Source organism: Pinus tabuliformis, chromosome 3_1 (genome assembly GCF_031772625.1).
Source record: "Pinus tabuliformis cultivar Carrire ecotype Pingquan chromosome 3_1, CPIR1, whole genome shotgun sequence".
In the NCBI taxonomy this organism is placed as follows: domain Eukaryota; kingdom Viridiplantae; phylum Streptophyta; class Pinopsida; order Pinales; family Pinaceae; genus Pinus; species Pinus tabuliformis.
Genome location: NC_142301.1, coordinates 761365611 through 761385760, shown reverse-complemented (window position 1 = coordinate 761385760; position 20150 = coordinate 761365611). Strand labels below are relative to the sequence as shown.

Genomic DNA, 20150 nt, shown 5'->3' with positions numbered 1-20150 from the left:
CGCACATATAAGAAAGAGAAAGCGTTGAAACCCCAGGCCTATGCACAAATGGCTCATTTCGATACTGCTGTTCGATTTTAAAGGTTTATCATTTCATACGCAAGCTATCCAGGCAAGAGAACCGACTGCAAACTCCCATGCGTAAAACATTTTGCTCCAGACAAACAGTGGCTTCAGCATTCGTCAATGTATAATCCCCAGCGGCTGAGATTTTCGTGGGCCTGCAATCATCATCGAAATGTTTTTGGCTAACAAACGAAACAGTGCTCAGTCTCCCTTCACATAAACGAGCAGCGGTTTTTAGCACCAAGTCCATCGATTCCTTGTCTGCCGTCAATCACTGTCGCGCTGCTCAGTTAAATTTCGATTCTGGGCAAATCCGCGGAAGTTCCAGGTATCAAAGCCAGCTTCTATTCGATCCTCAAACCGCCGCAATTTGTCTAGCGTCCTCATCGTCCCGGCAGGTGATATCCTGAAATCGTTTCCTTATTGTCCTAAAATCTCTGCGTGGGTCATCTTATATGCATTTACAAAATCGTTCAGCAATTCTTGTTATTTTTCGATGCCTGCGATACTGTTCCTCTGCGGCCTTTTGATTTCAGTCTCAGGTTCCGTCGTTTTTTTTGGGCTGACTGCTGTATTCATGTGCGATACTGTGTGTTTATTGGTCTCGACGGCTAGGGTTCACCTGAGCATTGGGTTCTCATTCTCGTTTTAACGCGTTTTGATATTTTTTTGTTATGTTGGCAGCATAGGTCTCGATAGTTTAGATATATTTCGATTTAGTTTTGTATATATGTATGTCTAAGGTTTAGATTTAGGTTAGTTTAGTTATAATTTAGATTTTATAGTTTTTTTTAAATTTTAGATTTTAAATTTCATTTTTAAATCGTTTCTCTTTTTTTTTAATTTAAAAAATAAAAATAAAAATAATATATTTTTAGTTTTATTTTCAATGATTAGAATTTAGTTTTAGAATTTTAACCCTTTTTAGGATTTTTTCTGAAAAATATAAAATTTGAAAAAAAAAAAAAAAAAAAAAAAAAAAAATTGAAAAAAGATTTAAAATTTTTTTTGAAAAAAAAATATTAAAATTTTGGAAAATTTTTTTTGCCAGATTTCAGTTGCTTTCACGTTATATCTTTATTGCTGAGATCTAAAGTTTTTTCAAGCCGAGATGCGAAATTGATATCTGGTTAATGGTTTATGATTCTCGTGGTGATTAAAAGCATTCATCTTTTCAAATTTTCAGTTGCCGGGTATCGTTTTGGTCATATGATTTAGCTGATGATAGATGGTTGCTATTCATGGTCCATGTTTCTATATCATTTAAAAAGTAATCATTTAAACATTAACTCCACAAGGCACTGGTCTGCTAAATTAACCAAATCATCGCGTGCTTTTTTACATCGTGTCTCGTGTCTCCCAACCAACTGGTCGACAGTTGGTCACATCATCTCACAGGGTCTACCCCCCTTAGCCGCGGGAGACAGGCTCAAACGGAGGGATCGGGGATCAGAGTGACAGCCCCCGGTCCGAGCGTTGTCGTGCCAATCTGCGCGACAACATTTTTGGCGCCGTTGCCGGGGACAGAGTTTTTCTGTTCCTGGAGTTTCATCGACATTCATCTTCTCATCTTCTCATCTCTCATTTGAGCTGGCAGATTCAATATTTTGGCATCTTTTCATCACATATCAGCAACATCTCTTCGGTGTGTTTCTTGTTTGGGTGGCGACTCCATTTTTTATTTTTTCCCAGACAAGAAGCCTCCCGCATATCTGTTTGTTGGTTACTTCTCGGATCTTAGAATCAGTTTTATTGTTCAAGTGGCGACTCCACTTCTTTCATCTTTTGATTTTCTTGAGCAAAGAGCTAGTTCTATCATCCATCTGATCCCTTATTGTTCATCATGGATTATTCATTTAAACCATGTCATTTTACTGATAATCTCCATGATCTTCCGAAAGAGGCCATTGGTAAATTACTTAAGTTCTCGGGTGATGATTCGGTCGCTGTTAAAAGGCATTTAAACATGTTTACTTGTGTAATGATCTTATATTGTAGATTTCCTCAATATAATAATGAAGATTTCAAGATGCGTCTTTTTGTCCGTTCTTTAGAGGGTGATGCCTTGAATTGGTTTAATAACTTTCCTAATGATTTTTTCACTTCTTTACAAGACATTCTCAATGCTTTTAAAGATAGATATGATAGTCCAAACAGCTTGCCTTCTACTTCTAAAATTGTTGAACAGAAAGAAAGTAATTCAGCTGTTGAAGAAAGATTTCAAGGTCAGAATGTGTCATCCACCGGAAATATTGCAGATCATCATAGTGAAAAATCAGGGATAAATGACAATGAAAAGGAGGAGCAAAAGCAAATAATACAAGATTTAAAGATGCTGGTGAAAAATCTGGAAAGCAACCAAACTAATCTTATCAATGATGTTAAAACTTTACGCACCCATCTGGAAAAACGTAATAAGGAGATTGAAGACACGCAAAATCAGCATGCTAAGGAAATTGAGGCCATGAAAACTAAACATGAAACGGAAATTGGAAACATGCAAGCGAATCATGAAGAAGAAATAAATTCCATGCAGCATTGCTTGATGAACATAAAGGAAGAAAATGTTAAAGAAATAAAAGACATGGAAGAACATCATGCCAGACAAATTAGTGCTATAAAGGTTGAACACTCTAGACAGATGGATGCCATTAGAATACAGGTTCAAAAATTTCAGCAATTGGAAAATGAAAGAAAACAGATAACATCAATAGATCAGGAGCCTTCTGATTTGTTGCAACAAGATCCATCTTATTATGAGGAGGTTATTAGTTCAGTTGAAAGATGGTTGATCGAGGATGGACTTAAAAACGATAAAAATCAGATGCAAGACACAAAAAGACTTAGCATGCATATCTTACACACTTCATCTGATAGTTTCGAAACAGAAAGTTCCAGATCATCAGTAATTCATCCTGCCAGAAAGAAGAAGCGCAAGAGGAAGAAGATTAGACGAAGATTTGATGCATCAGACGGCCGTGAGCAGCTTGATTTTCGGATAGGAAAGAGTCCTACCATATGCAAAATTGGACATGGCACATCCGACAAGCAGCCGACAGATTTGCCTGAAAGCAGGCAAATGCTCAGTATGCACTATATTGAAGCCGTAGGGCATCCTTGTAGCGTATTTCTAACCCTACTCCTTGTTTTTTTCCGCATTTTCATTTCTGCTTTAGATAGTTAATAAATGAAGAGCTTTTTTTTCATGTGCTTAATGTATATGTTGATTTATGGATGGACGCTACTTATTTTTGTGTTGTATGGATGCAGATTCTGGATTCTCACATTCCTGCAAGCAGCAACGTGTCCCCAAGTACCCCTACTGGTCAACTACCCATGCAGTGCACCCCGTTTTTTCTTGACAGAAAGAAGCAGCACCTGATCAGCATGTCTGTGCCATCCTGCCATCATCAACAACTTGATCTTTTTTTTTGTAAACCCAGTCGGCATGTATGAATTGTAAATAATCTAAGCAGATCAGAGTCATGTATGTAAAATTGCCTAGGTGGACCTAACTTTCTGATGATAATCTACGTCCCGGAAGGTTTTTTGTCTCATCGATCCACGGATCGGCAGAGTTTTCCTTCAAACCTGACCCCAAAGCCGGGATTGATTTTGTCATTTGAACTTTAGGAGAATCCTAGTGTGTTGATCTGCTAGATTATCGTTGTGTCGCAGAGCTGGGTGTTTTGTGAGGGTCTGTATTAAATGGGTTTGTCCCTTAAGATGTAATTTTGTAAAAGTCATGATGTAATGTGTCCTGAGGGTCGAGAAATGTTTTAAATCCCCTCATGACTCCTAAGTCCTAGGTCCTAGGTGATGTTTCCGAAGGTTTAGTTCAGTGATCCATTTTAAAATGAATTAAAAAATTAAAAAATGAATAAAAATAATAAAATAATAAAAAATAAATAAAAATTATAAAATGGAGCAAAAAACCCTAACTAATAAAATAATAATATTTTAAGTTAATAATCAACGGATGAGATCAAGAGATGCCTTGATCCTCATCAACGGTCGAGATCATTTCTACATGGATCACTCGAACTAGCCGTTAGGATCATTTCCTTTATATAGGGTCTTAGGGAGTCATTTGAGATCATCTGATCTGTGAGTCTGTACTGAGAAAGCTCTCTTGTAATCTGATTTTCTGATTAATAAAAGACTTTGGGGTTCAAACTGGCTGGTGTTACTCTCCGGAATTGCTGTGAGATGTTTGCTTTTCTGCATATTTCAGTTTTCAGCAGTTAAAATAGCTGGTTTTTCAGAGCATTGTGAGTACAGGTATCTTGCTCACGTGCTAGGGTTTGAATGTTGTAGGGTTTATGAAATAATGGCAGATATCTCCATTATTTCTTGAAATCTAGCAGCATTTCTTGCCCTCTTTGCTGATGTTTGCTTGAGGTGTGCAGGAAACCTTTAGGTGAAGGGTATTTGTGGGCGTTTGGGGAAGTTCTGGGCTGAACCAGCCGACTCCCACAGGCTGTTCTGTGCAGAGTCCAGCTGATTGTGCCCTGGGTTAATTATTTAAAGTTCATTTTCTGTTTTACAGGAGAGATTTTTTCTTTATTTTCACAGTAAAGTTCAAATTATGATATACTGAAAACATTACTGCAATTATTGTTAAATCTGGCATTTCAGGGGCCAAATCTGTAAATTATTTAGCTGATCTAGGGTTTCATATTTTGTTTTATGCAGTCTTCATTTAGGGTTTAGGGTTTGTAGTTTATTTTCTGGCATTCTTCATTAGGGTTTTCCAGTTTTTGGTTTCAGGTGTATTTTTTTTGGGTGATCTTGTTTCGCCAGCAGTCCTTCTGCACTAATCTCTCTCTGGAAAGATGGTTCTGAAAGCAACAGCGTAAGTTTGGAGAAAGGGCCATACAACAATTGATTTACCATTAAATTTCAGTACACCTCACGCACTTGGATCTGAGACTGAAGGTTTCATGCTGGGCATCAATTTATGTAGCTGTCTACCATCGTATTCAGCAAGCAGTCATTGGCATTTCTTCGTGAAAGCCTTTCCGTCGACAATTTCCCCGCACACGTTCACGCACATATAAGAAAGAGAAAGCGTTGAAACCCCAGGCCTATGCACAAATGGCTCATTTCGATACTGCTGTTCGATTTTAAAGGTTTATCATTTCATACGCAAGCTATCCAGGCAAGAGAACCGACTGCAAACTCCCATGCGTAAAACATTTTGCTCCAGACAAACAGTGGCTTCAGCATTCGTCAATGTATAATCCCCAGCGGCTGAGATTTTCGTGGGCCTGCAACCATCATCGAAATGTTTTTGGCTAACAAACGAAACAGTGCTCAGTCTCCCTTCACATAAACGAGCAGCGGTTTTCAGCACCAAGTCCATCGATTCCTTGTCTGCCGTCAATCACTGTCGCGCTGCTCAGTTAAATTTCGATTCTGGGCAAATCCGCGGAAGTTCCAGGTATCAAAGCCAGCTTCTATTCGATCCTCAAACCGCCGCAATTTGTCTAGCGTCCTCATCGTCCCGGCAGGTGATATCCTGAAATCGTTTCCTTATTGTCCTAAAATCTCTGCGTGGGTCATCTTATATGCATTTACAAAATCGTTCAGCAATTCTTGTTATTTTTCGATGCCTGCGATACTGTTCCTCTGCGGCCTTTTGATTTCAGTCTCAGGTTCCGTCGTTTTTTTGGGCTGACTGCTGTATTCATGTGCGATACTGTGTGTTTATTGGTCTCGACGGCTAGGGTTCACCTGAGCATTGGGTTCTCATTCTCGTTTTAACGCGTTTTGATATTTTTTTGTTATGTTGGCAGCATAGGTCTCGATAGTTTAGATATATTTCGATTTAGTTTTGTATATATGTATGTCTAAGGTTTAGATTTAGGTTAGTTTAGTTATAATTTAGATTTTATAGTTTTTTTTTAATTTTAGATTTTAAATTTCATTTTTAAATCGTTTCTCTTTTTTTTTAATTTAAAAAAAATAATAATAATAATAATAATATATTTTTAGTTTTATTTTTAATGATTAGAATTTAGTTTTAGAATTTTAACCCTTTTTAGGATTTTTTCTGAAAAATATAAAATTTGAAAAAAAAAAAAAAAAAAAAAAAAAAAGGAAAAAAGATTTAAAATTTTTTTTGAAAAAAAAATATTAAAATTTTGGAAAATTATTTTTGCCAGATTTCAGTTGCTTTCACGTTATATCTTTATTGCTGAGATCTAAAGTTTTTTCAAGCCGAGATGCGAAATTGATATCTGGTTAATGGTTTATGATTCTCGTGGTGATTAAAAGCATTCATCTTTTCAAATTTTCAGTTGCCGGGTATCGTTTTGGTCATATGATTTAGCTGATGATAGATGGTTGCTATTCATGGTCCATGTTTCTATATCATTTAAAAAGTAATCATTTAAACATTAACTCCACAAGGCACTGGTCTGCTAAATTAACCAAATCATCGTGTGCTTTTTTACATCGTGTCTCGTGTCTCCCAACCAATTGGTCGACAGTTGGTCACATCATCTCACAGGGTCTACCCCCCTTAGCCGCGGGAGACAGGCTCAAACAGAGGGATCGGGGATCAGAGTGACAGTCCCCGGTCCGAGCGTTGTCGTGCCAATCTGCGCGACAACACTATGTTTACTGGCTTATTGTCATCGTTGTCATCATTGTGAGCTGAAATTGGTTCAGAAGTGTCAGGCTTGGAAGGATCAACCTCCGATATGAAAGAGGCAGTATTTGCATCACAATCAGCATGAAATCCAAAGACAGAAGGTATCTGACTAGAAATACATGTCTCCTTAGGATTCTTTAGCAAGTTGTTGACAATCTCTTCTACTATCTATGTGATGCTCATTCAATACTCTATCAGCAATTGCCAACACTTTCAAATCGCATTCGAACTCATTATTAATTATTCTCATGTGTTCTGGTGCTTTCCTATCTTGCATAAGAAGTTTGAGCAGACTCTCGAGAACCCAAACATACTGGCTGTTCAAATTTATTGGAAGACAAATCTTCGGCCATTTATGAAATTTAGTTGTTCCTTTATTATATGCTTTTTAACTTTTATTTAGTTTGTAATGTTATTTATAAAATATAATTTGAGTGATAGAAGTGAAGAAAGTATTAGAGTTTATTTTTATAGTTTAATTTTAATTTAAAAAAGGTAATAATAGCTTTTTTTTAATGAGAAATTATATTATTAGTTTACATCATATAAAAGTTCATTAAAAAATTTAAATATATAAAAAAGTTCAGCCATTAGAGTTAGGTATACAATTTTAAATATATAAAAAAAGTTCAATCATTACATTTAGGCATATAATTTGTCTATAAAGAAACCGGGATCATAAAACACTAAAAAAAGTAGAAGAAATTTAGAATCTAAGAGTATGAATAAGTTCATATGAGTGTGTAAGAGTGTTATTCGCTATCTTCTAAATATTATTTTCTAGTGCCACTCTACCTTTAGATATCTTATATGTTTCATAGTTCTTATCTTTATATAACAGTAAAAGAAATGTAAGAAATGTTGATTTTAGTGTTGAAATTTCTAAGTCTACTAGTTAGAAACCCTCCATGCACTTTACAAATTTATTCCTACCTACTTGTTCTGTTACTTAACAAGTTATTTACAATGTAAATACTGAAAAATAAACACTAGTGCATGCTCAACATATTACAGATCATCAACTGAAGGAAACAGAAACAAGACACAAAATGACACAGTTATTTTTGGACCAATGTCCTCGGAAAAACCTAATGCGGGAAAACCAGTGCAGCTATCTGAGGGTTTTCTTATTAAGCAATTTCAGAATACAATCTGGGTGCCAAATCTGGCTTACCCACAGAGAATGCCCTTGGCAGTAGTACCTCTCAGTCTGAGACAAATGTCCCGGATAAATCCTCCGGCATCTCCTCAGCTCCAATCTGCCCCACAAACCCCAATGTCTGCCTTTTTGGACTGCGTCAGCCTCTCTCTGCTCAGCACTGGCCCTGCGTCAGCCTCTCTCTGCTCAGCGCTGGCCCTGCGTCAATGTTCTGCCCCTCTGCATCAACAATGCTGGCCTCTCTGAAGCACTGCGCAGCTCCTAGCTGCCTTTGCGTGAGCCTTGGCTGGTTCTGCATCACTCTCTCTGGCTCCTACGCTGATCTACTGACACTATCTTTGTCTCTCTGTACTCACTGCCCCTCAGCTGCAACTCCGATCACTGATTCTATCTCTCTTAGCAAACCTCGCTCTAGAGAATAGAATGACTGATCATCTAGTGTACTTTCCAAGTGACCCTCAAGCCTCCTCTTATACTTTTCCCATTGACATATCAACGACCGAGATTAAGTCCCTAATCAACGGCTAAGATTAGATCTGGCTTGATCCATGTCTTTTGGACCATTCTAACACAATTTTATATTAATCCACATTAATATTTTAATTTCCCTAAGTTTAGACTTAGGGACTCCATTAAAAATATTAATTATTTTAATATCTCCCAAACTATTTAGAATCTGCCCAAACCCTTTCTGGGTATTGGAGATCTCATGTGCCCCAACCTCTCCACCAAATTTCGTGGCTAGAGCACATTTGATGCTACCCCAAATCAACACTCCCTCTTAGCGAGGAGTGTGCTCTAGTAATACTCCTCACTGAGTATCACCCTGATCATCTGGCATCGGTCCCTGTGCTGATGCTAGGCCTATTGCCCATCATCCTCTGCACTGCTGCATCCTATACTGCTACCCATGGCTCTGCCACTGCCACTGCTGCATCTGTACGACAACTCCCTCTGCATCCGTGTTGTTGCTCGCTGCATGTGCACTACATCTCCTCTCATCATGCTGCATCGTGCTGCCCACCGCTGCACTGAAACTCAGTTACTGAGAAGTAAGTAATCGATCTCCCAATTTTGACCTCTCAATTGGGCTAGCGACACCTGTTGATGCTGGAGCTCCCTCTGTCACTGACAAGTGCTCCCTCTCAGACCTCTATGCTGCTGCAACAACTCCTTGCATCTCGCACAGTTGCACACCTCTCTGTGCCATCCTGCACTGGTGCAACACTCCCGTGCCTCTCACACTGCTGCAACCTGCTAGCCTCACGTTATCCTGGGAATTTTGCACTGTAGCTCTCTCTACCGCCTCATCCACATCCGTCTCTACCCACATCTGCCAGTCCTGCTACTCCTCATCGAGGCTCCTGTAGCAAGGTCTAATCCAAGAGGCTGGGTACCTCAAGGATCTTGCCCCTCATCGCCTGTAGTCCATCTGACTACATCTCGATGTCTCCCCACTTCCGCTCAAGTGGTGTGTGTGCACTCATGGAATAGTCATCGTCTCTCTCCACTTCCTTCTCTGCCCTTGCTGGTGCTGTGTTAGTCTCGGAAGACTCTCCCTTACTCTTCTTCCTTGGACATTGGGTCGCACAATGACCCAACTCCCCACAGTGGAAGCACTTGATCTTGAAGAGATCCTTCTTCCGTTTTTCTTGCTTTCCCTCAGATGCTAGGGCAACATCTTCCTCCTCCTCCTTTTTGACTTTGATTCCCTTATTACTGCTTCCTGCCTTGGTTTGCCACCTAATCTCTTCTTGGCGAAGAGTCACCTACATCTCTTCCCAAGGTGGAAGGGTCCCTCTGCCCAACATACTCTGGACAAATACCTCCTAGTCTTCTGAGACTGCATTCAGGGCTATCCTCACCATCAATTCCTGATCCCGCGTGGTTCCTATGGAAGTTTGCTGATCTCATATCTCATTCAGTCCTCCGAGGAAGGTGTTGATCGGTTCTCCCTTCTTCATTTCATATGACCTCATTTGATGTTCTAGTAACATCCTTCTCTGCACAGAATTATGCCAGTACAATTTCTTTAGGGCCTCCCACATCTTATTTGTCGTTTCCTTCTCAGCAATGTGTGGTACTACATGGTCCTAGACCCCATCAAGGATGATGCTCTTGGCCCTCGCCATTGCCTCCTCATACTTGTCGTTATCAGCTAGGTCGAATGCGATTGCTATCGTCCTCAAGGCAAAGTGCTTGACACAATTTCTGTCAAGTACGAATAAGATTTTGGCCTTCCAGACTACGAAGTTTGAGGCTTCCTCCAGTCTGTCCTGATCTCTTACTCTGTGTAGTGCCATGCTACTCTTCTACTTCCCTCCTGGACTCCCTCTGAGTCTCAATTTCCCTCTTGGAAATCCTTCTGTCAATGTCGAGATGCCCCCTACTTTGATCGTTTGTGCAACTGCACCACTGATCCGGATTTCTCAGCTAGAAACCCTCGGTGGCTACTCCCTCCTCCTTGGCCTTGCCTTGTTAGGTATTGTTCTGACTACAGTACCCCACTAGCTCCACTCTGCAACTTTCCCACAGCCTCCTAATCCCTAGCAACCTGAAGGTGAGAGCTCTTAGGCTCTGCGCAATACCAGCACCAGCAACTCGGCCTCCTCAGCAAACTGCGTCAGCCCTCCTAGCTTCTGCGTGGCTCTACGTGAGCCTCGCTTAGCCTCTGCGTTGCCTCTTCCTGGCTCACCCTTCCCTCCTTGTTGCTTTGCTAGGAACAACTTCTGTCACTCGCGACAACTATTTTTTGCTGTTATTGCTCTGCTTGGCTGATGTTTTCAGTTCTCCTATGATCTACAACTTTCCTTTGATACCGTGTTGAAGTTTCTAAGTCTACCGAATAGCAACCCTCCATGCACTTTACTGATTTATTCCTACCTACTTTATCCGTTACTTAACAAGTTATTTACAATGTAAATACTGAAAATAAACACTAGTGCATGCTCAACATATTACATATCATCAACTGAAGGAAACAGAAACAAGCACACAAAATGACACCGTTATTTTTGGACCAATGTCCCCGGAAAAACCTAATGTGGGAAAACCAGTGCAACTATCTAAGGGTTTTTTTATTAAGCAATTTCAAAGTACAATCTGTGTCCCAAATCTGGCTTACTCAACAGAGAATGCACTTGGCAGTAGTACCTTTTAGTCTGAGACAAATGTCCCAACTGAAACCCCAGATAAATCCTTCGGCAGCTCCTTAGCTCCAATCTGCCCCAGAAACCCCAACGTTTGCCTTTTTGGACTGCGTCAGCCTCTCTCTGCCTAGCGTTGGTCCTGCGTCAGCATTCTGGCCCTCTGCGTCCGCAATGCAGGCCTCTCTGAAGCACTGCACAGCTCCTGGCTACATCTGTGTGAGCCCTGACTGGTTCTGCGTCACTCTCTTTGGCTCCTATGTTGATCTCCCGGCACTATCTCTGCCTCTCTGTACTCACTGCCCCTCAGCTGCAACTCCGATCACTGATTCTATCTCTCTTAGCAAACCTCGCTCTAGAAAATAGAATGACTGATCATCTGGTGTACTCTCCAAATGACCCTCAAGTCTCCTCTTATACTTTTCTCGTTGACATATCAATAGCCGAGATTAAGTCCCTAATCAATGGCTAAGATTAGATCTGGCTTGATCCATGTCTTTTGGACCATTCATCCTGCATCGTGCTGGCCACCGCTGCACTGAAACTCAGTTATTGAGAAGTAAGTAATCGATCTCCCAATTTTGACCTCTCAATTGGGCTAGAGACACCTGTTGATGTTGGAGCTCCCTCTGTCACTGACAAGTGCTCCCTCTCTGACCTCTATGTTGCTGCAACAACTCCTTGCATCTCGCATCGTTGCACACCTCTCTATGCCAACCTGCACTGGTGCAACACTCCCGTGCCTCTCACATTGCTGCAACCTACTAGCCTCGCGTTATCCTGGGAATTTTGCACTGTAGCTCTCTCTGCCGCCTCATCCACATCCGTCTCTACCCACATCTGCCAGTCCTGCTACTCCTCATCGAGGCTCCTATAGCAAGGTCTAATCCAAGACGCTGGGTACCTCAAGGATCTTGCCCCTCATCGCCTGTAGTCCATCTGACTACATCTCGATGTCTCCCCACTTCCGCTCAAGTGGTGTGTGTGCACTCATGGAATAGTCATCGTCTCTCTCCACTTCCTTCTCTGCCCTTGCTGGCGCTGCGTTAGTCTCGGAAGACTCTCCCTTACTCTTCTTCCTTGGACACTGGGTCGCACAATGACCCAACTCCCCACAGTGGAAGCACCTGATCTTGAAGAGATCCTTCTTCTTCCGTTTTTCTTGCTTTCCCTCAGATGCTAGGGCAACATCTTCCTCCTCCTCCTTTTGACTTTGATTCCCTTATTGCTGCTTCCTGCCTTGGTTTGCCACCTAATCTCTTCTTGGCGAAGAGTCACCTACATCTCTTCCCAAGGTGGAAGGGTCCCTCTGCCCAACATACTCTGGACAAATACCTCCTAGTCTTCTGAGACTGCATTCAGGGCTATCCTCATCATCAATTCCTGATCCCGCGTGGTTCCTATGGAAGTTTGTTGATCTCATATCTCATTCAGTCCTCCGAGGAAGGTGTTGATCGGTTCTCCTTTCTTCATCTGATATGACCTCATTTGATGTTCTAGTAACATCCTTCTCTACACAGAATTATGCCAGTACAATTTCTTTAGGGTCTCCCTCATCTTATTTGTCGTTTCCTTCTCGGCAATGTGTGGTACTACATGGTCCTAGACCCCATCAAGGATGATGCTCTTGGCCCTTGCCATTGCCTCCTCGTACTTGTCGTTATCAACTAGGTCGAATGGGATTGCTATCGTCCTCAAGGCGAAGTGCTTGACACAATTTCTGTCAAGTACGAATAAGATTTTGGCCTTCCAGACTACGAAGTTTGAGGCTCCGTCCAGTCTGTCCTGATCTCTTACTCTGTGTAGTGCCATGCTACTCTTCTACTTCCCTCCTGGAAGTTCTCGATGTGACTCCCTCTGAGTCTCAATTTCCCTCTTGGAAATCCTTCTGTCAATGTCGAGATTCCCCCTACTTTGATCGTCTGTGCAACTGCACCACTGATCCGGATTTCTCAGCTAGAAACCCTCGGTAGCTACTCCCTCCTCCTTGGCCTTGCCTTGTTAGGTATTGTTCTGACCACTGTTGAAAATATCGGTATCGGCAAAATATCGGCAAGGGTCCAGAAAATATCTTATCGGCAATATCGGCAAAAATATTGGCAAGATATCGGCAAATATCGGCAAGCATAAAAAATAATTTTTTCAAATTTTTAAATATAGCCGATATTTTGTCGATATTTTCAAAATATCGCGATATTTTGCCGATATTTCCGATATTTGCCGATATTTTCTTGGCGATATATCGTTTTGCCGAAAATATCGCGATATTTTCGAATATCGCCGATATTATCAACAGTGGTTCTGACTACAGTACCCCACCAGCTCCACTCTGCAACTTTCCCACAACCTCCTAAACCCTAGCAACCTAAAGGTGAGAGCTCCTAGACTCTGCGCAATACCAGCACCAGCAACTCGGCCTCCTCAGCAAACTGCGTCAGCCCTCCTCGCTTCTGCGTGGCTCTACGTGAGCCTCGCTTAGCCTCTGCGTTGCCTCTTCCTGGGTCACCCTTCCCTTGTTGTTGCTTTGCTAGGAACAGCTTCTGTCACTCGCGACAACTATTTTTTACTGTTATTGCTCTGCTTGGCTGATGTTTTCAGTTCTCCTATGATCTACAATTTTCCTCTGATACCGTGTTGAAGTTTCTAAGTCTACCGAATAGCAACCCTCCATGCATTTTACTGATTTATTCCTACCTACTTGATCCGTTACTTAACAAGTTATTTACAATGTAAATACTGAAAATAAACACTAGTGCATGCTCAACATATTACATATCATCAACTGAAGGAAGCAGAAACAAGCACACAAAATGACACCGTTATTTTTGGACCAATGTCCCCGGAAAAACCTAATGTGGGAAAACCAGTGCAACTATCTAAGGGTTTTTTTATTAAGCAATTTCAAAGTACAATCTGTGTCCCAAATTTGGCTTACCCAACAGAGAATGCACTTGGCAGTGATACCTTTTAGTCTGAGACAAATGTCCCCACTGAAACCCCAGATAAATCCTCCGGCAGCTCCTCAGCTCCAATCTGCCCCAGAAACCCCAACGTCTACCTTTTTGGACTGCCTCAGCCTCTCTCTGCCTAGCGTTGGTCCTGCGTCAGCATTCTGGCCCTCTGCGTCAGCAATGCTGGCCTCTCTGAAGCACTGCACAGCTCCTGGCTACCTCTGTGTGAGCCCTGACTGGTTCTGCGTCACTCTCTTTGGCTCCTGTGTTGATCTCCCGACACTATCTCTGCCTCTCTGTACTCACTGCCCCTCAGCTGCAACTCCGATCACTGATTCTATCTCTCTTAGCAAACCCCGCTCTAGAAAATAGAATGACTGATCATCTGGTGTACTCTCCAAATGACCCTCAAGTCTCCTCTTATACTTTTCTCGTTGACATATCAACAGCCGAGATTAAGTCCCTAATCAATGACTAAGATTAGATCTGGCTTGATCCATGTCTTTTGGACCATTCTAACACAATTTTATATTAATCCACATTAATATTCTAATTTCCCTAAGTTTGGACTTAGGACTCCATTAAAAATATTAATTATTTTAATATCTCCCAAACTATTTAGAATCTTCCCAAACCCTTTCTAGGTATTGGAGATCTCATGTGCCCCAACCTCTCCACAAAATTTCGTGGCTAGAGCACATCTAATGCTACCCCAAATCAACATTTAGAAGCACAATGTTATGGAAAAGAGATTTTATTATGGAGCTAAAAAAAATAAATTCTCATATCATTCTTTGAATCATAAATACAAAGTATTCTCATATCATTCCTTGAATCATAAGTACAAAGTAGCTTGTTTAGTTTCATTTGAAAATTTAAGAAAAATCGCATTTAAATTTTGTATACAAGTACATGTTATTTTTTTTTTCATTGTACATTTTTCTTATAATTTGTTTTTTTGTCTCTTGTATTAATCAAGGAAATCATGGAGAGTGGTAGTTCAATACCATGTGGATATGACAATTCTTCTCTTCCTCCAATTCCATGTGGTCAGCTCCAACAAAGCACGAACCTCAAGAAACCCTTGTTAAAAATTGTGAAGAAAATTACTAAAACCAAGAATAAGAATAGTGGCGGTTGTGAAGAATGGATGTGCACATTGCGTAACCATGTGTTTAAAGGAAGCTACACTAGGGTGTGGCATCATCTTTTATCCCTATCTAGTGATGGTGTAAAGGGTTGTACATGTACTATTGAGAAAAGGATGGAGTTGACAAAGCTTCATATGGCTTCCCTAGGATCCAATGTAATGAACTTGGACAGTGATTGTACTTTTAAAGTACCTAGATCTTCTTCCTGTGATATGGAAGATTCAGTTAATCAGAATGCGTCAAACCAATTTGAGTCTGTGGAGGGGTCTACTTATGGGAGGAGTAAGAGGCCCGCTAGTTTTGCTCGGGCACTGTTGATTTGGGGTAGCATCGGATGTGCTCTGGCCACGAAAATTGGTGGAGAGGCTAAGGCACATGAGATCTCCATTACCAAGAAAGGGTTTGGGCAGATTCTAAACAGTTTGGGAGATATTAAAATAATTAATTTTTTTAATGGAATCCCTAAGTCTAAACTTAGGGAAATTAAAATATTAATGTGAATTAATATAAAATTGTGTTATAGAATGGTCCAAAAGTCATGGATCAAGCCAAATCTAATCTTAGTCGTTTATTAGGGACTTAATCTCGACCATTGATGTGTCAACTAAAAAAGTATAAGAGGAGGTTTGAGGGTCACTTGGAGAACACACCGAATTGATCAAGATTTCGACTTTCTGGGGTTGGGTTTGCTGAGAAAGTTGAGAGAGTGATCAGAATTGCAGTTGAGGGGCAGTGAATATAGAAGCATAGAGGCAGAGATAGCATCGGGAGGATCAACGCAGTAGCCAGAGAGAGGGACGCATAAGCAGCCAAGGGTTCACACAGAGCCAACCAGGGCTCACGCAGAGGCAGCCAGGAGTTGTGCAGTGCCTCAAAGGGACAACGTGGGTGACGCAGAGGCAGCCAGGAGCTATGTAGTGCCTCAGAGGGACAGCGTGGGTGACGTAGAGGCAGCCAAGAGCTGCACAGTACCTCAGAGGGACAGTGTGGGTGACGCAGATGGCCAGAGGACTGACGTAATGCCTCCAAAGGCTGACACAGACCAAGCCAGAGTGACATTGGGCTAACACTGGGCCAGAGATGTTGGAATTTCTAAGTCTGACATGTTAGAAACCCTTCATGCACTTTACTGAATTATTCCTACCTACTTGTTCTGTTAATTAACAAGTTATTTACCATGTAAATACTAGAAATAAATACAAGTACATGCTCAACACATTACAGATCATCAGCTAAAGGAAATAGAAACAACCACACAAGTGACATCGTTGTTTTTGGACTAATGTCCCCAGAAAAACTGAATGTAGGAAAATTGGTGCAGCTATCTGAGGGTTTGATTTATTAAGCAGTTTTAGAATACAATCTAGGTGACAAATCCGGCATACCCAATAGAGAAAACTCTCGACAGTAGTACCTCTCCTTCAGAGATAGATGCTTCGGCTGAAATCCCGGATAAACACTCTGGCAGCTCCTCAGCTCCAATCTGCCCCACGAAAAAACCCAGTGTTAGACTCTAGGTACTGCGTCAGCCTCTTCTGCCCTCTGTGTCAGCTTTCCTGGCTGTTCTGGTTTCTGCCCTCTGCATCAACTTTCCCAGTGGTTTCAGTAGTTCCTGGTTGTTCCTGACAGTTCCAGTGTCTGTAGTTCCTGGTTGTTCCTGACAGTTCCAGTGTCTGCCGTCTATGTTAGTTTTCCCGGTTGTTTTGGCAGCTCCTGACAGTTTCGGCTTCTGCCCTCTGCGTCAGCTTTCCCGGCAGTTCCAGCTTCTACCCTCTGTGTCAGCTTTCCTGGCTGCTACGTTGATCCTTCCGGCACTGTCTCTGCCTCTCTGCTTCTGTATTCATCTCTCCTCAGCTGCAATTCTGATCACTCTCTCAACTTTCTCAACAAACCCAGCCCCATAAAGGTGAAATCTTGATCTCTTGGTGTGTTCTCCAAGTGACCCTCAAGCCTCCTCTTATACTTTTCTCGTTGACAAATCAACGGTCGAGATTAAGTCTCTAATCAACGGCTAAGATTAGATCTAGCTTGATCCATGACTTTTGGACCATTCTAACACAATTTTATATTAATTCACATTAATATTTTATTTTTCTTAAGTTAGACTTAGGGACTCCATTAAAAATATTAATAATTTTAATATCTCCCAAACTGTTTAGAATCTGCCCAAACCCTTTCTGGGTATTGGAGATCTCATGTGCCTTGGCCTCTCCACCAATTTTCGTGGCTAGAGCACATCTGATGCTACCCCAAATCAACAAGAGAGAGGTTGACGCAATCGTTAGAGGCTGACGCTGGGGTTTCGTGGGGCAGATTGGAGCTGTGGAGGTGCCAGAGTGTTTATCTGGGTTTCAACTGAAATATCTGCTTCCAAGTAGAGAGGTACTACTGCCGAGATTTTTCTCTGTTGGGTGAGCCGGATTTAGCACCCAAATTGTATTATGAAACTGCTTAATAAATCAAACCCTCAGATAGCTGCACGGGTTTTCCCGCATTGGGTTTTTCTGGGGACATTGGTCCAAAAACAACGGTGTCACTTGTGTGCTTGTTTCTATTTCCTTCAATTGATGATCTGTAATGTGTTCAACATGTACTTGTATTTATTTCGAGTATTTACATGGTAAATAACTTGTTAAATTAACATAACAAGTAGGTAGGAATAAATTAGAAAGTACATGAAGGGTTTCTAACGGGTCAAACTTAGAAATTCCAACATGAACAAATTTATAAAATCTATAATGTAGTACAAAGGGATGACGTTGATGATGCTATTGCTGATTTTTTATGGCAAATGAAATTTCATTTAATGCTACCCGTTCTCCACATTACAAAGAAATGGTGCGAAAAATCATAGTTGTTGGGCCAGGATATGCACCTCCAAATTACAACAAAATGAGGACATCATTGATAGATGAGGGGATTACAAGAATGCAAGGGCTTATGGGCCCCCTTTAACAATCTTGGATTTATTCAAGATGTTCAATAGTTATGGATGGTTGGACAGACATTCAACAAAGGCCATTGTTGAATATTATTGTTACATCTCGAGTTGGGCCCTATTTTTTAAGAGCAGTTGATTGTAGTGGGAAACTAAAGGATGCTACCTTCATGTTTAAGTATTGAAAAAAACAATTGATGGTCCTTCAAATGTAGTACATGTAATCACAGATCCCCCTGTTTGCAAAGCAACGGGTTTGATGGTTCAAAGTCGATATAAGCATATCTTTTAGACTCCGTGTTGTGTACATGCCTTGAATAATGTACTCAAAGACATTGGCAAAATATCTTGGATTGCAAAACTCATTTTAGATGCAAGATATGCTACATACTTCATTCTTCCTCAACGTATGGTTGAGGTGCATGCATCCTTACAAGTCACTGTTGTTTCCCAAAAGTGGAATGGATGGTCTGAATCTAAATCAGTGCAGGCAAAGAAGATAAGAGAGCAACTTCTCAATGATGATTGGTGGTCTGATTGTGAATATGTTGTTTCTTTCATCGCTCCAATTGTGCAGTTGATTAGGTATGCAAATTATGATTCCCCCACCCTTGGAGAAGTTTACGAATGTGTTGATAGCGTGGTAGGCAAGATAAGGCACATCATTCAGGATAGAAACCCCTCTTTGGAATTCTTCAATGAAATTCATAAGATAATAGGGGAGAGATGGAACAAACTCAATACCTCTCTTCACATGGCTGCTTATGCCCTTAATCCAAAGTAGTATATGGAGAGACCAAACAGAGTTCTACCCATTGATGATGAAGAAGTGAAACAAGGCTTTCTTGATGCCATATGAAAAATCTATACACCTAATGAAGCAACTATAATGCAGGAACAATTTATTGATTTTTCTACCTTAAACCCTTCCACATTCTCTCAAGATGCAAGGCTGGACATTATCATTTATGCACAAATGAATCCCATTGGATGGTCAAGGATGTATGGGGGGGGAAGCCCAAGATCTTCGAAATCTTGCCTCATGCTTGCTATCTCAGGATTCTAGTTCATCAGTAGCTGAAAGGAATTGGCCTACTTATAGATTCATTCACTCTGTTAAGAGGAATAGGCTTACCTCTAAGAGAGTAGAGAAAGTGGTTTATATGCATAGTAGTCTTCAACTTCGCTCAAGGAAGCTACCTGAGTATTTAGAGGGCCCTGTAGCAAGATGGGATGTTGATGTTGAGGAGGCTTCTCAGATTGATGATGATGAGGATAATCCTTCACTAGATGCAGGTTTAGTTGGCATACCTTTGGGTAGCATTGCAGGTGATCTTGATATTGATGATGGTGATGATGGAATTGGAGTGCCTAGCGAGGCTCAAGGTTATATGGATAGTCTTGATGCTGAAGATTGCACTTTATGATCATCTTCAACTTTAGTCTTTAATGTTATGTTTTGGCCTTTGAGCATTTTTGGACCATGTATTACTTTGCCACTTTGGGCATTTGCCATTTTTTTTACTATGTACTACATTGGGCATGCTAGCAATATGAATATTAATATGATGAGTTCTTTGATTTTCACTATGTTTCTTAAATTCAAAAGTGTCCCTTGAATCATTTACATTTTCAATTTTTCATTTTTGAATATTTTGATTATTATATAAATTATATAATATAGTGTTGAAAATATCGGTATCTGCAAAATATCGGCGAGGGTCCAGAAAACATCTTATCGGCAATATCGGCAAAAATATCGGCAAGCATAAAAAATAAAATTTTCAAATTCTAAAACGTAGCCGATATTTTGAAAATATCGCGATATTTTCTCGGCGATATATTGTTTTGCCAAAAATATCGTGATATTTTCGAATATTGCGATATTATCAACAGTGATATAATGAAAAAAACATTCTTTATTTTTTTATTATAAAATATTACCGCTCCAATTAGCCGTTTCCTGGAAATTTTGGGGAAACCTCTAGCCTTCCGGACACCCATACCCAAGTTCCCAATGTTCCCACATTCCAAAAACTCGTGCAACATAGCCAAGAACTAATGCATAGTCAGGGCTCCTT

General features: G+C 40.8%; 1 protein-coding gene across 1 annotated transcript in view; it reads right to left on the bottom strand.

Annotated features, from left to right (window-relative positions):
- The window catches only part of LOC149189610 (uncharacterized), a 320514-nt gene that overhangs the window by 30237 nt on the left and 270127 nt on the right, over positions 1-20150 (bottom strand). The window lies entirely within an intron of this gene.